The sequence below is a fragment of the Patiria miniata genome, unplaced genomic scaffold, assembly GCF_015706575.1.
Source record: "Patiria miniata isolate m_02_andy unplaced genomic scaffold, ASM1570657v1 HiC_scaffold_25, whole genome shotgun sequence".
Classification (NCBI taxonomy): Eukaryota; Metazoa; Echinodermata; class Asteroidea; order Valvatida; family Asterinidae; genus Patiria; species Patiria miniata.
Genome location: NW_024037064.1, coordinates 15,799,777 through 15,809,407, shown reverse-complemented (window position 1 = coordinate 15,809,407; position 9,631 = coordinate 15,799,777). Strand labels below are relative to the sequence as shown.

General features: G+C 46.7%; 2 non-coding genes across 2 annotated transcripts; both read left to right on the top strand.

Moving 5' to 3' along the window:
* Positions 1-3,449: 3,449 nt before the first annotated feature.
* On the top strand, positions 3,450-3,642 carry LOC119733474. The gene has a single exon (XR_005271844.1). It is a non-coding gene; the product is annotated as a U2 spliceosomal RNA (small nuclear RNA).
* A 5,362-nt stretch (positions 3,643-9,004) lies between these two features.
* Positions 9,005-9,200, top strand: LOC119733545. The gene has a single exon (XR_005271900.1). It is a non-coding gene; the product is annotated as a U2 spliceosomal RNA (small nuclear RNA).
* Positions 9,201-9,631: the final 431 nt, after the last annotated feature.

Sequence of the window (9,631 nt, the reverse complement as noted above, 5' to 3'; positions counted from 1 at the left end):
CCGTCGCGGTTCTGCTGCTACTTCGTGTGGTTTGGGAGCCGCGAGTTGCGGCAGCTTTTGTCCACTTTTCCCTAAAAGACTGTTGGAGAGATCGTTTTCCTAATGTTCATTCTTTTACCTGGCGAAATGCGGCGAACTCCGCCTCCAGTAGCTGGACCGTTTTTACGTGTCCCGTCTGCTGGATGTGGAGTCTTGTTCGCAACTCGCCTGTTATTTGTCTGATCATGATGCTATTACTTTGAAATTTACCTTCCCCTCTTCTCCCCGCATCGGGAGCGGTTACTGGAAGGTAACGTCTCCATCCTTTCTGATGCCGTTTTTAGAGAAGAGTTTACGCAAGCTTATTTAGGTTGGCGTTCGCTCAAGGAGGGTTTGATAATGAACTCCTCTGGTGGGAGGACGTCAAATTGCGTTCCAAGCAAATGTTGGTCAGCTTTTCTAGCCGCTTAGGCCAGGAAACGACGGAAAAAAAGGGAGGACTTAATGTCTTCTCTTAAATCTGTTCTTCTTGATTTGAATAGTGGGGATTCTAACCCCGCGCTTCTAGCCCAGTATGACTCTTTGAAATGGAGATTGGAGACATTGGATGACTTTGAAGCTGAGGGGGCTCGAATACGTTCTCGTGTCCGTGTCCTCAATGATGCGAGAAGCCATCCAAGTTTTTTCTTTCGCTGGAGTCCGAGCAAGCCAGAAAAAAGTTTATTTCTTCTGTCGCGGTGCCGACGACGTTGTTGTCGAGACTTCGGCAGAAATTGCCTCTGTTTATCGGTCCTTTTATTCCGATTTGTTTAGCGAGGAGCCGGTAGAGGAGGATCTCCAGTCTCCCTTTCTAGACTCGTTAACCTCCAGAGTCCCTCATGACCTTTTTTTGGATTTCGAGAGTCCACTTGACTCTCGGAGTTGACCGATGCACTGAAGGGGATGGCCAACTGTAGGACCCCTGTGGGGACGGACTTCCCAGGGAATTTTACATTTCCTTCTGGGAGTTGTTAGGTCCAGACCTGCTGGGGGTTTTTCGTTGTGCTTATAAGTTGAATTGTTTAGCTGTTTCTCAGCGGTCGGGCATTCTAACTCTATTAGAAAAGCCCGGTGACCCGTTAGATCCCCGTAATAAACGGCCAATTTCTTTTGCTGAATGTTGACTACAAAATTTTGTCGAAGGCCTTATGCTTACGTATCAGCAAAGTGCTGCCAGACATCATCAGTCCTTTCCAGACTTGCGGCGTCAAGGGAGGTCCATCCACGACAACATCAGACTCCTACGGGATCTGGTGGCGTATGTGGATGGAAAGAACCTTGACTGCCTTGTAATCTCTTTAGATCAACAGAAGGCTTTCGACAGAGTTAACTGGAATTTTTTGTTTAAAGTCATGAGTCGTTTGGGTTTCGGCCCTAACTTTTTGCACTGGGTCAAACTTTTGTACACCGACATTTCTAGTCAAGTTTTAGTTAATGGTTCTTTCTGATCCGTTGGTTTGTCGAGGGAGTGAGGCAGGGATGTCCCCTATCTCCTCTCTCTACGTTCTTTTTATTGAGCCGTTTGCGGCTACAGTTATCCGTGACGGTCGCATCGGTGGCCTGGTGTTCCAGGCAGCAGTGGTTTGCAGTGCAAAGTCGTTCAGTACGCTGACGACACCACTTGCATTGTCAGGGTCGCTTGTCGCTGTGCGACTGTTCGGTATCATTAAACAGTATGAGTTAGCGAGCGGTTCTCGCCTGAATATGGCCAAATCTCAGGCCTCATTTTCGGGGCCTGGCCTGATGATATGTCTTCTCTGGTTGACATTAAGTGGACCAGAACTCCCATTAAAATTAATGGTATTTTTTGTTGGTAAGGGAAACATGGGTGAGAAGAGCTGGAAGGAACGAATTCCAGCTCTGCTCACTTGTCTTACTAAATGGAAAGGGAGAAATCTTTCTCTTCTTGGTAAAGTTTTGGTTGTTAATTCAGTTATTCTTTCGCCTCTGTATTATCTAGCGCCTATTTACCCCCTCCCCGCCTCGGTGGAGAAGGTGGTGAACAAGGCTATTTTTGGTTTCATTTGGTCTAATAAGACCGAGTTGGTTTCGCGCCCAGTCCTTTTTCAACCTGTTGATCAGGGTGGGCTGGGCGTAGTTAATATCAGACATAAATGTGATAGTCTTTTGTTCGGGGTTTGAGGAGCGTGTTGGATGTTGATGGTCCTCCTTGGAGGTTTTTTGCCCTTTATTGGGTACATTTTCGTTGCGTAGTATCCTGCCTGTTGGGTTTTGGTCTAACAGCAGCCGCACGCACTTGAACCTCACTTCTTGGTATGGGTATTTTTGCAAGCTGGTCTTGCTTGTTTTAAGCTGGCTCCGAATTTTGCCTGGGAAGCGGGTACCTCCCGCCAATTATACCTGATTTTTTTCGGCCAAGATCCTGTTAGGAAACCGGTCTTAGTCCTCCAAGACTTAGCCTTGGTTTTTAAATTTGCTAACTGCTCCGTTTTGGATCACCGTCTCCGGGATCTGAACTGGAGAATCATTTGGCGGGCCGTGAAAACGGCCCAAAAAGTTCTTAATTGGGGTTATGGGGCCGGCAAGTGCCCCCGCGCCGGTTGTGGCCAACCGGAAACTATTAACCATGTTTTTTTGGATTGTGCCTTTGTTTCTATATCCTTGGGGTTGGGTTGAACATGTGGGTGGGAGGATCTTGGGGGAACATTTCTCCTGACCGCACCTTGTGTATTGTATGCTGATGGTTTGAATAACCGTGCAGATTGTGTTTTGGTTTGGTACTTGATCTGCGTTGTCAAGTGGCTTATTTGGTCTTCGCGTTGCGAGACCTTGTTCGATAAGTCTACTGCCAGCGCAGATATTGTTCTCCATCGGATTAAGCGCGCGGTCAGGGATAGAATTCGTGCTGATTTTGCTAGGCTGACCGAAGACGGCTTCCGTGCTACGTGGTGCGTGCGGGGAATTCTCTGCACAGTCGTCGGAGGTCAGCTAATTCTTCGCCTTTAGGTTTTTGAAACCCTTGGTGTTTGCTGTTTAGACCCTTTAGGTCTCTTCTGTGTGGGAGAATTTTTGCTCCTGGTTTACTGGACCCTTTTGGTCCCTTTTGTGTGGGAGCTTTCAGCTCCTGGTTTTGGGGCCCTTTAGGCCCTTTTTTAGTAGAATCATGGCATCTCTTTAGAGCCTTGTGTCGAACCTGTGAGAGTCTTCGCTCTCATGTTTTAGACCCTTTAGGTCTTTTTTATCGAAGTTTGGAAGTTTCGTCTGGATGTGTATAGTATGCATTTTGTTTGAATATGGTTTTTCGGCAGACAGTTAGGGTCGTACCCTACCATGGTAACGCGTGGGTAGCGTGGCTACACAGTTTGTTTGTCTTGTCCGTGTTAAGTGTTTGTCAGTTTAATTATTAGGCAAAGGGTAGGGAGGCTCGTAGCCTCACTTACTAAGGTGTAGTGTGACTACCCTATCCTGGGATCTTCTTTAGGAGGATCCCGAAACCAAAAAATTAGTATCTGTTCTTTTCAGCTTAATATCTGAAACGCTGTTCATTGAACAGCCAGTATATTAAACTGATTTTTGGATTTGGGCCGTGGAATAGAGGCTTGCCTCGTCCCGGCCACGGGTTGGCCCGGTATAGCAGTACATCCGGGATTCGGCCCACTCCCTTCGGGGAACATAAATTAATACAAAAACAGGTTCTGACTACGGTGCCCCGTCGTTAAAGGTTCGTTTTCTTTTGACGTTTTGGTGACAGGGCTTTCACATTGAATTACGGTAAATATTAGTAAGTGTGTAAAGTCTTGTTAAATTATGATGTTGGCGTTTCCATTGATTTCCGTTCAAGGTGTAAAAAAAAAAAAAAAAAAAAAAAGGCTTGGCCACGACCCCTCTGTGTCTGGTTATAAATGTATTGTTTGAGTCTCGTTGCAATATGTTTCTAGGCATCTTCTTCCTTTTCTTATTTGTTATCCCTTTTCCCCCTTGTTTTGCTTCTGATTTGTTTGTTTCCCAGGATGAGTGCTCCTGCCACGATTGGTCGCCAGAGGGCGCCGTAACAGTTGATGGCTTCGCATGCTCATATCGCGTCCGCGCATGTCCTATAAGTTGCCTCGCCGGGGCTGGGATGGCCATTGAATCATCTACAACCGACTGAGGAGACACAAACATGTCTGGCCGTGGCAAAGGAGGAAAGGGACTAGGCAAAGGGGGTGCCAAGCGACACCGCAAGGTTCTCCGAGATAACATCCAGGGAATCACTAAACCAGCCATTCGTCGGCTGGCCCGCCGCGGAGGAGTCAAGCGTATCTCCGGGCTCATCTACGAAGAAACCCGCGGAGTCCTCAAGGTTTTCCTGGAGAACGTTATCCGCGATGCAGTCACCTACTGCGAGCACGCCAAGAGGAAGACTGTCACTGCAATGGACGTGGTGTATGCGCTGAAGAGACAGGGACGCACGCTGTACGGCTTCGGCGGCTAGACACCATATTCAAAAATCAAACCGAACGGCTCTTTTCAGAGCCACCACTATTTCAAAAAAGAGATTGAATCTTGATTTTACTCGATTTCACTTGTCCTTGTCATGTGTGTTCTTAGAGTTGCTTTTCCCCTCCCTATTTCCACTGTAAAACATGTCTGGTCTCCATTTTTTGTCAAAGTCGATTAAGTAATAATTACTGGGTGCTCGTCTCAGGATATAGCGGGGAACGTATAGAGGGATCCGTGACATTTTGTTCGCGAATGGGTGTGTGTGATTATTGTCTTTATTACAAAACAAACATAAACAGCAGCCAGGGAAATCCGTATGTTTGTCACTTTTCTTTTAGGGGGTGGGGGAGGGGTGTTTATTGGGGTTCAATTAATCCCAAGTAGGGGGTGGGAGAAATATTGTAGTCACAACGATCCCAAATGGATTCTGTTGCCGAGGGCTCATAATACTATAGGCTCGGAAAAGCAGCATTTTCGATTGAAATTTAACGTCTATACTTTTTCAACGTACGGAAATCGTGATCACTGAAGCGTCTCCGCTTGGCCCCCGAAGCACCCAATCGGAAGATAGCCCATTGTTAGGCTTCCAACCTAGGATGCTATGCGCCGGCCTTAAGAGGCGGGGTCCGTTCGCTCAATCTGCACTCAGTTGTGATCACCGTTCATCAAACCATACCCTTGACCATGGCGCGCACCAAGCAGACGGCAAGAAAGAGCACCGGGGGGAAAGCCCCCAGGAAGCAGTTGGCCACCAAGGCGGCCCGCAAGAGCGCACCGGCGACTGGCGGTGTCAAGAAACCCCATCGGTACCGACCGGAACCGTCGCCCTCCGTGAGATTCGCCGCTACCAGAAGAGCACCGAACTGCTGATCCGAAAGCTGCCATTCCAGAGACTTGTGCGTGAAATTGCACAGGATTTCAAAACTGAACTGCGATTCCAGAGTTCTGCCGTCATGGCATTGCAAGAAGCGAGCGAAGCTTACCTCGTCGGCCTCTTCGAAGACACCAACCTGTGCGCCATTCACGCCAAGAGGGTCACCATCATGCCCAAGGACATCCAGTTGGCCCGCCGAATTCGGGGTGAACGAGCTTGAGCACGTTGTGTGCGCAAAAAGAAATAAAACTAACGGCTCTTTTCAGAGCCACTACTTCTTCAAAGAGAGATTAAGTCCAATCCCTGAGTTTTCCTTCAAATAAAGAATAAAGGGCCGTTGATTTTTTTCCGAATTATTATTGTTGATATTCTGTCCAAATACATTCCACTTTTTGGGTTCTATACGTATGCCTCATCCGAAACGTGTTCCAGGCAAAATTGAATTGTTATGGGCATGGTAATAATGATATATATTTCCTATCTGTTTTGACAATTACAGGTACTCGTTCTCTTATTTTCGTCGGTTTTGCGTTACATTGTATGATTCATTATAAATGGATGGTGCATAAGGGGGAAACAACATTTAAAGAAGTATTGGTGCACTACGACATATTAATTCGCCCTCCGCTGGAGATGACTTTATTATTTCCCAGAAATTCAGTAGACAATAATATTTAAGAAGGACACTTATACACGTGTCAGTCTGAGAAAAAGGCTAAAAATACCCTTGCCGGGGAGGGGGGGGGGGGGGTCGTGCCGTGCGTGCATTGTATAACTATGCACGCATACCGCTTTCTTCACGCATGGGTTAGCGGTCACTGGCGGGAAAGTGGACGATGCATGGGTGGTCAGAATCCAAGCTGTGCACAATAAAAGCCGGCCAAGACGTGCTGGTCTTTCATTCGATCTCACGATCCGATACATTCCAAGTCCTCCAATATGGCTCCCAAAGTTAGCGGAAAAGGTCAGAAGAAGGCCGGAAATACTAAGGGTCCGGTTAGCGCAAACAAAAAGAGGCACCGGCGTCGCAAGGAGAGCTACGGCATCTACATCTACAAAGTGATGAAACAGGTGCACCCCGACACCGGAATCTCGAGCAAGGCAATGAGCATCATGAACAGCTTTGTCAACGACGTGTTTGAGCGCATCGCCAGCGAATCTTCTCGCCTCGCTCTCTACAACAAGAAGTCCACCATCACAAGCCGTGAAGTGCAGACAGCAGTACGCCTACTTCTTCCCGGGGAGCTTGCTAAGCATGCAGTCAGCGAAGGCACCAAGGCCGTCACCAAGTACACGACTTCAAAATAGAAATTTTGAAGGCTTCAAAACCAAACGGCTCTTTTCAGAGCCAACACAGTTTCCAAAAAGAGATTTGCCAGTCAGCTCAGTTCGCCCGATCAGCCCATTTCTTAGGTTTTACAACTAACCTTTTTTTATTCTGTTGTGTCCCTTTCACTCTCTCTCTTTTTTTTTAATATGCTTTTACCCTTCGTGAGGCGAGGGGAGGTAATGCGATTAAAGTTAATCCCTGAGTCTTGTCGTCGTCGTAAACACATAATTTAATTTATGCCACAGCCTTTTTCAATTGGTCATTTCTTTCAATCTCCGGACGAGTGCTTGCATTTTGTTGAGTGGGTTACTATTAAAAAATAAATTAGGATTTCGTCTGTGGGATGTTACAAATATCTAGCAAGAAACCGAGGCCAGTTTTAACCGCCGCGTGAGAGCAACGAATCACTGCCATTGTGCGGAGGCTGGTCGAAAGATCATGGGACTTCTTCGGCGGAATAACAATAAAACGTCTTAAAATGGAGGTAAGAATGTTGCATGTTTCTGTGTTTTATCTAGTGATTCCATTACTTTGAACGACGATGACACAGTTGTAATTTTTTGTTCCCTCGTCCCCCGCGTCCAAAATGGATGCGGTGCACCCAACCGTGCGACGGGCACGCCCGTGTCGCGTGATTGGCTACTTGGCACGCTTCAGCCAATCCACCAGAACGCTATAACTAGTGTTGTGTTTTCCAAGTGGGTTCATTCACACACCACCTTTACTGCAGAGTACATTCATCTTCTGTCACTATACTGTCAAGATGACTGGGCGAGGAAAGAGCGGCAAAGCAAGAAGCAAGGCCAAGAGCAGGTCCTCCAGGGCGGGACTCCAGTTCCCCGTGGGTCGTGTTCACAGATTTCTGCGTAAGGGCAACTACGCCCAGCGTGTCGGTGCCGGTGCACCGGTCTACCTTGCGGCAGTGATGGAGTACCTTACCGCGGAGATCTTGGAACTGGCCGGAAACGCTGCACGAGACAACAAGAAGACGAGAATTAATCCCCGCCATCTGCAGCTTGCTATACGCAACGACGAGGAGTTGAACAAGTTGATGAGCGGAGTTACCATCGCGCAGGGTGGTGTCCTTCCCAACATCCAGCAAGTTCTTCTGCCCAAGAAGACCGCCAAAGTGTCAAAGTAAAGAAAAGAACTTACTTTGCATCCACAAACCCAAAAGGCTCTTTTCAGAGCCACCACAACCTTCAAAAAAGAGATTTGTCGCTGCCTGTCTAACTCCACCTCTACCTTCACTCATAGCCGAAATCAATTTCTCTAATTTTTTTTATAAACAATAGAACACTGTTCCAGATAGAATTCCCACTGTGTCCTTTAACTTAATCATTATGCAAAATTTTACGCACTGCGTATGTGACCGGCCGGCCGGCTGAGTACATTAGCCATACATGTATGTATATGCATTGTCTTAAATGTTGCCTCATGTAGAATGTGAATGACTTATTCACCAAAGGTTACAAAAATGGACAAATAATGGTGCGTTGACATTTGTTTCCCGTTTGTTTCTTTTCTTTCTTTCTCTCTCTTCAATTAACTCCCCGCGGGACCGCATTGATATTGATACATAAGTATTATAAGCGCAAATGAAAACGGTATGACGAATGTTTTCTTTTCTTTCGAATTTTCTTCTTATAACTTCATGACGAAATAAACAATAAATCAATGAAATAAAATAGTAATTATTACAAAAAGGGGAAATAAGTAAGTGAAAAAATAACAAAACAAAACAATAACCAAGCAATTAAAGGAAAGCGGCAGGCTGGGACTCGAACCCACGGTCTATTACTTTCTACATGTGCTCTCTAACCACTCGGCCACGGAGCTTACTGACAAACTGAAGTATTTCCCCGCCCCTAATGTGGGACCCATTGGCAGGCCCTGAGAAATACCCAGATGGGAAACGCCGAGGCGCGATGACCGGGAGTGTTGAAGGGCGCCATCTATTGATATGCTTGTCCCGGTACATCGTACGTACGGCATTTAGTGCCGACGCTCTCGCTCACTGATGCATTGATCCCATTTTTTGTCTGGATTAATTTTTTCAACAAGATTTTGGGTGAAATATGATCGAGGTGTATGAAAATGCATGATAGAAATATTTTTAAGAATGTATATGTCTCTGTTAATCTGAGAAAGCCGGAGATTTCTTGCTCATCTCTCTCTCCCCTGGTTTCGTTGAGTTGCGGTGGACGCGCAGGAGTCTTTTTTTTGTTTTCACACCAGGAAACAAAAAAAGGCAAAAATAAATAATAAGAAGAACAATAGCAAACAGTATTTCAAGACGAATAATCCCTTTCCGCGCTATTGTTTTAATATTAATCGTTATCGCTTCTCGGCCTTTTGGCTAAGATCATGTGTAGTATCTGTTCTTTTCAGACAGCCACGCCTCCCCGGAGCTCCGGGTTGTCTTCGAAGAAAATCAAGTTTTTCGATCGCGTTAGTCGATAATTTTGTATCTACCTTTTCGTCTTAGTTTATAGACCAAGTAGGTCTAGTTTTTACAGATTTTTGTTTCATTTTTGGTGATATTTTGGGTGTTTTTCGTGTTGGTTTTTCGTTGCTGGCTGTGTACGCAGTGCTGTACACGCCAGCCTATTCATTTGTACACGTCTATTGTTTGGGCCGTGGCAGCGTGCACGGCCCATTCGTTTCTACGTGTTTCTTTGTTTAGGCCGTGGCAGCGTGCACGGCCCTATTCATTTGGGTGGGGCTGTGCGTGTGCATAGCCCCGTGAAGTCCTTTGTTGGGGGAATTTTTTCCTTTCTTTAGTGTTTGCGGGGTTGGGACCCGTGTGCTTGTGCTGCGGCTTGTGACCCGTTACGCAGCCGGCTACCGCCGTTACACTAGGTGGTGGGTCGGCAGCGGGGAGCGAGCCGTAGCGCGGGTATTGCGGGCCTGTAGGCTCGGGGTTCTCTGCACTACACCGGTGGGGAATTTCGGGTCTGCGGGGC